The following is a 6,841-nucleotide window of genomic DNA, read 5'->3' as shown; positions in this document are numbered from 1 at the left end:
CAAATTATTACACAGTAATATTCTTCTTATATTTTTAAGAATCTCATGAAGCAACATTATACAGAGGCATTGTAGCACCAATTTAATGTGTATGCCTTTTTATCACCTAAAGTGATTATAATACTTGGCACTTATGTAATGTTTTTAATCCTCAAAGCACTTTATGAGTGCTAATTAATTCTCACAATACCACTGTGAGGTCGGTGAGCAAATATTACTATTCTTGTTTTTTTCAAAAGGGAAAACTAACGCACGAGTGGCTTTTCCAGGGCCACAGAACAGGAGTGTGATGTGCAGGACAGACTAGATGACCACGATAGTGCCTTCTGGCCTGAAAGTCTGAGACTCACAGTCAGTAGCAGGACTGTAAATTAAGAGTTCCTGTTTCTTAATCCTGTGCTGAAATGACTAGACCTCCATTGCTTTATTCTATATAAATTATGCAAATCAAAAGATTTTTTAAAAAGGACCAAGAAAAATCTGGGTACATACAAAGGGAACAAGCAGCAAAGAATCCTGTGGCACCTTATAGACTAACAGACGTTTTGAAGCATGAGCTTTCGTGGGTGAATACCCACTTCATCGGATGCAAATAGTGGAAATTTCCAGGGGCAGGTATATATATGCAAGCAAGAAGCAAGCAAGGGAACAAGGTGGCTTGCTATGAGGGAATGAAAGGGATCACCTGACAAAAAAACATCATAGTGAGAATGTTGTTTCCAAGGGTATATCTACATGGGAACTGCAAGATGTAACTTCCATCTTGAGGCGACATACCTGTGCTAACTCTGATAGAGTTAACTTGCTAGAAATAGAAATGCTGAAGCGAGCTGCGTGAGTATGTCCCTTAGAGCTGGAAGTTACACTTTCCAGCTCTAATGTAGACGTACCTTAAAGTTGTTCTGGCCCTTGCACAGTTGTTTAGTGGAGAGGATGCAAGGTTCCTTCACCACCCAGAAAGGTCATGAACAATTGCATTCCCTGTTGTGCTTTGGGGGTTGTTGCTACCTAACATCTACAAAGCTGCAAGTCATCTAAAAGGAAGTAGGCTGGAGATGGGTCTGTTGGCTCCTAAGGTGCAACAGAGGCATAGCTATGGGTGGGCCTGGGTGGTTCGTGGCCCACTTAGCCTCCAGGCCCACTTCCCAGCCCCAGTTCTGCTCTGGCCCCAGTGTTAGCCCTGCCCAGACCTGGAGGATGCTGCACACCAGGTGCACACATCCCTGGCCCGATCAGAGGGGGAGGGACAGCAGCCCCTGGGGGCCCCTGGCCAGAGCATCCGTTGCCCCCTGCAAGGCTGATTGGACTGGAGGAAGTGGACCCCCAAATCCTTTCTGCTGCTCCACCCCCCATCATTGCCTGCTCACCTGAAATCAGGGCCCACCCAAATGTCCTCTGACACCACTGACCTCCAGGAGCCACTCCTGCAGTGATGTAGCTCCCCACCACTCACATCCCAGAACTCTGTATAAATTGCAGAATCTTTCCTTTTATTTTCTATTTACTGAAAGAAAAATACCAGTAAGGATTGCATAATTGCAACAATGTATATGTAGATTGATGAGTAGTAGAGTACAATAACACTCGTAATGTAAAGATAACATATGTTCTTCTTCGAGTGCTGTCCCTGTGGGTGCTCCACTCTAGGTGACGGTGCGTCCCGGCGCCATTGATCGGAGATTTTCGGTAGCAGTGCCTGGTTGGGGCGCACGCACCCAGATGGTATCTCCCGTCTAGTTGGAATCTTCCTGAGTGCGTGCGCCCCACACCCTCCTCAGTTCCTTCTCAACCGTCCTCGGCCGAAGACGGATCTCGGGGCAGTGCTGCCTTCTCTTCCCTGGTATCTATAGGAAATAGTAACAAAGAACATAGAAATAATTATTATTTACAACCCAGTTGTTTCCCTTCCTTTACTGTAGTTACATAGTTAGTTACTTAGTTTAAAAAAAAAAAATCCTTCAGGCTTGTCTCCCGTTGAGACACTTTCCTCGCCCATCTCAAATTCATAATGCCAGGAGCTTCAGGATTCAAAAGATGCATCTCCTGCCAGGACTCCATGCCATGGACAGACGGGCACTCATACTGTGTGAGGTGCCTCGGGAACACCCACGTCCATGTGAAGTGCCTCCATTGCGCGAGCCTCGTTAAGAGCTCGCCGCGACAGGGACCTGCGGCTCAAAATGCTGATGAGGGAAAAATCCTTACAGCCGCTTTTGGAGACGGGAAAGGTTAAACCCGCTCCGACATGCTCCCCAGCCAGATCGGAACCGGCGGGGAGCGTTGCTTCACCCTCCCTGGAGCGGAGGCAAGAAGCAGAACAGTCTCACAGGAGAGACTTTAACAAGGGTAGGGGGTCTCCCACGAGATCCTTACCCTCTGTGCTGACAGCACCAAAGGCAGGTGCCTCAGCTTTTCCAATGCCTCAGCCGTGGCTCGGACAGAGCGCAGAGGCAGGGACCCGACCTCCTGTGTCAGGAAGGTCCTTGTGGCTCCGGTCCCCTCGGCACCGCAAACGGGCGCGGCGCCAGTAGCGCGCTGCTCCCAGGCACCGCAAACGGCCACGGCACCGGCGGCGCGCCGCTCCTCAGCAACGCAAATGGCCACGGCGCCGGCTGCGCGCCTCTCCCGTGCACCGCGAGCGGCCGCGGCGCCGGCTGCGCGCGCCTCCCGTGTGCCGCGAGCGGCCGCGGCGCCGGCTGCGTGCGCCTCCCGGGTACCGCGAGCGGCCCCGGCGCTGGCTGCGCGCGCCTCCCGGGTACCGCGAGCGGCCGCGGTGCCGGCTGCGCACGCCTCCCGGGTACCGTGAGCGGCCGCGGCGCCGGCTGCGCACGCCTCCCGTGTACCGTGAGCGGCCGCGGTGCCGGCTGCGCGCGCCTCCTGGGCACTACAAACGGCCACGGTGCCGGCGGCACGCCGCTCAGCAACGCAAACGGCCACGGCACCGGCTGTGCGCCTCTCCTGTGCACCGTGAGCGGCCGCAGCGCTGGCTGCGCGCACCTCCTGTGCACCACACGCGGCCGCGGTGCCAGCTGCGCGCACCTCCTGGGCACCGTGCACGGCCATGGTGCCGGCTGCGCGCCTCTCCTGGGCACCGCAAATGGCCGTGGTGCCAGCAGCGCAATCCTCCCCTGCAGGGAGAAGAATGTTGGCACGGAGCCTATCTCCCACCCGGACACCAGTAGCAGACCCCCTGCAGGACACCTCCAAGCAGTCTGCAGCACTATTGTCACTTTCACTCTCCTGCTAAGGAGCTAGAGCAGAGAGCAGGCTCAACTCAGCCCAGGGAGCAGGAGCAACAATTTCTCACTTAATGTGAGCTTTCAGTGCCACCTGAGCCTCACTCTCCGCTCCTAGATACATAGGGCTAATATATATATATTTTTGAACTGCCGTTCTCTCCAAGTGAACTGGTTTTCACTGACCATGAACTTGATTTACAGCAGCAAGTGGAGTTCTCCACTCCTGCTTCTCCTCCACAGGCACCTCTGCCACCTCAGGTCACAGTTCAAGAACACCAGCCTCAGTTTTCCCCATTTTGCCCCCCCCAGGGGCGACACTTGGGTTCTCCTATGTTATGCCTTGGCCTCAGTGGTACCCTTGGCAACATCCTCCTACCAATTATCCTCCTTCTGTGCCTCAGTCTCCTGCTCTGTCCACTTCTAAGTAGCCTGAGCCGCCTCCTGAGTATGCAAGTTACGCGACTCCTATCTCTCCATTAGCCCTGGACAGAGCCCTCCTCCCTCCGTCTCCACGGGCCATGGACAACTGTAAACAATTTCAAGAACTTTTCAGGAGGGTGGCACTCAATCAAGATATTCCCTTTCAAGAGGTTCAGGAGACGCAACACAGACTCCTCAGAATCCTTCAACAGTCTGCACCCTCAGAAATCGCGCTCCCTATAAACGAAGCACTCCTGGAGCCGTCTGACACTTTCTGGCAAACCCCACCGTCTTTAGTACCAACTTGCAAAAAGGCCGAATATAAATACTAGGTCTCTGCTAAAGACGCTGACTTCCTATTTCTCATCCACCACCCAACTCCTGGGTCATGGATGCAATTGCACAGAGGACGAAACAGTCGTAATATCAACCCACCCCGCAAGACAAGGACCTTAGATGCCTTGATGTCTTGGGCTGCAAGTTTTATACGTCCTCCACACTACAATTCAGAATTGCAAACTTCTGCACGCCTCTTCAGTTACGACTTTGGTATTTACAATAAACTTTTGAACTTGCCTCCTACATTCCAGAGGATAGGAGAGCAGACTTCAAATCAATCCTGACTGAGAACCAACTGATTTCTAGAATGGCACTACAGGCATTTCTAGACATGGCAGACACAGCAGCCTGTGGAACTGCTGTGGTTTTGCGCAAATCCTCATGCCTCTCTGCATCTGGCATCCCCAAAGAACTGCAGACCAAAGTGGAGGATCTCCCTTTTGATAAGGACAAACTTTCTCCTACCCTCCCCCGTCCCTCCTCACGGACCCTTCTCACGACCACTTACTTCACACAGAAGTGGCGCATCTTCTACAACTAGGTGCAGAGGACCTTTGCCACCGCAAAATCAAGGGACAGGTTTCTACTACTGTTACTTTCTAACTCAGAAAAAGACTGGAGGATGGAGGCCTATACTAGATCTACACCGACTGAACAAATTCATGAGGATACAAAGATTCAAAATGGTCACACTGGGCACAAGAATACCTACACTGGATCAAGAGGACTGGTTCACAGCTCTCGACCTACAGGATGTTTAATTTCATATATCAATCCATTCAGTTCACAGACGCTTTCTACGATTCACAATCGGTCACGACCATTTTCAATACAGAGTTCTTCCTTTCGGACCCGCCACAGCACCGAGAGTTTTTTCCAAAACTCTAGCCGTGGACGGGGCTCATCTCCGCAAACACGGGGTCACGCTGTTCCCCTATCTGGACCATTGCCTCATCAAGGGCAACTCCTATGGCGAGACACTTCAAGCTACCTGTTTCGCCATCTCCCTCTTTCACAGCCTAGGCCTCCAAATAAACATCCAAAAATCCACCCTGACACCTAAACAATAGATCGAGTTCATCGGAGCTCATCTCGACTCAATCCAGAGCAGGGCCTCTCTCCCATATCACAGATTTCTCGCTATCACGCAGCTCAAACGCACGCTCTTTATTCGTCCCAGGACACAGGCAAAACTCTGCCTACAGCTTCTTGGTCACATGACAGCCACCACCTTCGTGGTTCACCACGCCAGGCTACACATGAGATGTCTCCAGGCCTGGCTCAATTCCAATTCCAAACCCAACAGACACACCTGACGGATGCTGCTAACTCCTCCTCCCAATGTTATAGCTTCCCAACATTGATAAACAAGTCCAGAAAACCTCTGCACAGGGGTTTCCTTCCAGCAATGTTCCCCAACGCTCATGCTTACCCACCCCGGATGCTTCCCTGATTGATTGGGGAGCGCATCTAGGGGAACACAGGGCACAAGCCCGATAGTCCGCATCAGAGATGCACCTACACATAAAGCTCTTAGAACTCAGAGCAGTGAGGCGAGCATACCTTCACTTTCTTCCTCTCATAAAGAACAAATCTCTTCGGGCATTAAGAGACAACATAGCATGCATGTACTACATATACAGACAAGGGGGAGCCTGATCACATTCCCTTTGCAGGGAAGCCATTAAACTATGGATCTGGTGCATACGACATCGAATACAGATCATCGCTTCCTACCTACCAGACTGCCACAACACTACTGCCGACGCACTCAGCAGGCACTTCTTGACACAACGTGAATGGGAACTGTCCCTCGCAGTACTCCAACAGCTCTTCTCCCTCTGAGGCACCCTGTCAATAGATCTCTTTGCCACAACCCAGAATCGAAAATGTTCCGTTTTGCTCCAGAGTGAGACTCGAGACTGCATCCCTAGGAGATGCATTCCTCATACCATGAAACAACTCCCTCCTGTATGCCTTCCACCAATCCCTCTGTTACACAGGGTTCTTTGGAATATTGCGGACGACAAGACCCAGGTCATCCTTATTGCCCCAGCTTGACCAAGACAGATGTGGTATCCCTACCTACTCCGCATGTCCTCCCGTCTTCCACGGGCTCTCCCCAACAGGCCAGAACACATTTCCCAGGACAACGGACGGGTCCTTCACCCCCAGCTCCAAAAGCTCCACCTCACAGCCTGGTTCCTTCATGGTTCCAAACCCATGAACTAGCCTGTTCCGAGCAAGTCCAATATGTCCTCCTACACAGCAGGAGAGACTCTAGTCGTAAACCTACCTGCAGAAGGGGAAGCGTTTCGCCCTCTGGTGCTCACGTAATCACTTAGCACCCAATAACGTGACCCTCCCTAACATTCTAGACTACCTCCTGAATCTAAAACAGGACAGACTTTCGCTCAGCTCCATCAAAGCGCACCTGGCGGCGCTTACCACCTTCCATGACCTATTAGACAGTTATTCATTCTTTACCCACACCACCATAAAACGCTTTCTAACGGGTCTGAAAAATCTCTACCCTGAAATTTACCCAACAGCGGCTGCATGGAATCTTAACCTCGTTCTTCATGCTCTCATGAAACCTTCATTTGAGGCCTTGGCTACCTCTCATTTCCATACGTCCATGAAGGTACATTTCTTAGTTGCCATAACATCAGCAGGGAGAGTTGGTTAAATGAGCGCCCTGATGGCCCACCCTCCCTACACAATCTTCTCCACAGACAAAGTCACTTTGAGACCACATCCTAAATTTCTTCCTAACATGGTATTGACCTTCTACCTCAACCTACCTATATACTTACCTACTTTCTATCCCAAACCTCACAAGA

This window comes from Mauremys reevesii, linkage group 2, assembly GCF_016161935.1.
Source record: "Mauremys reevesii isolate NIE-2019 linkage group 2, ASM1616193v1, whole genome shotgun sequence".
Classification (NCBI taxonomy): Eukaryota; Metazoa; Chordata; order Testudines; family Geoemydidae; genus Mauremys; species Mauremys reevesii.
This window is presented reverse-complemented; position numbering follows the sequence as displayed.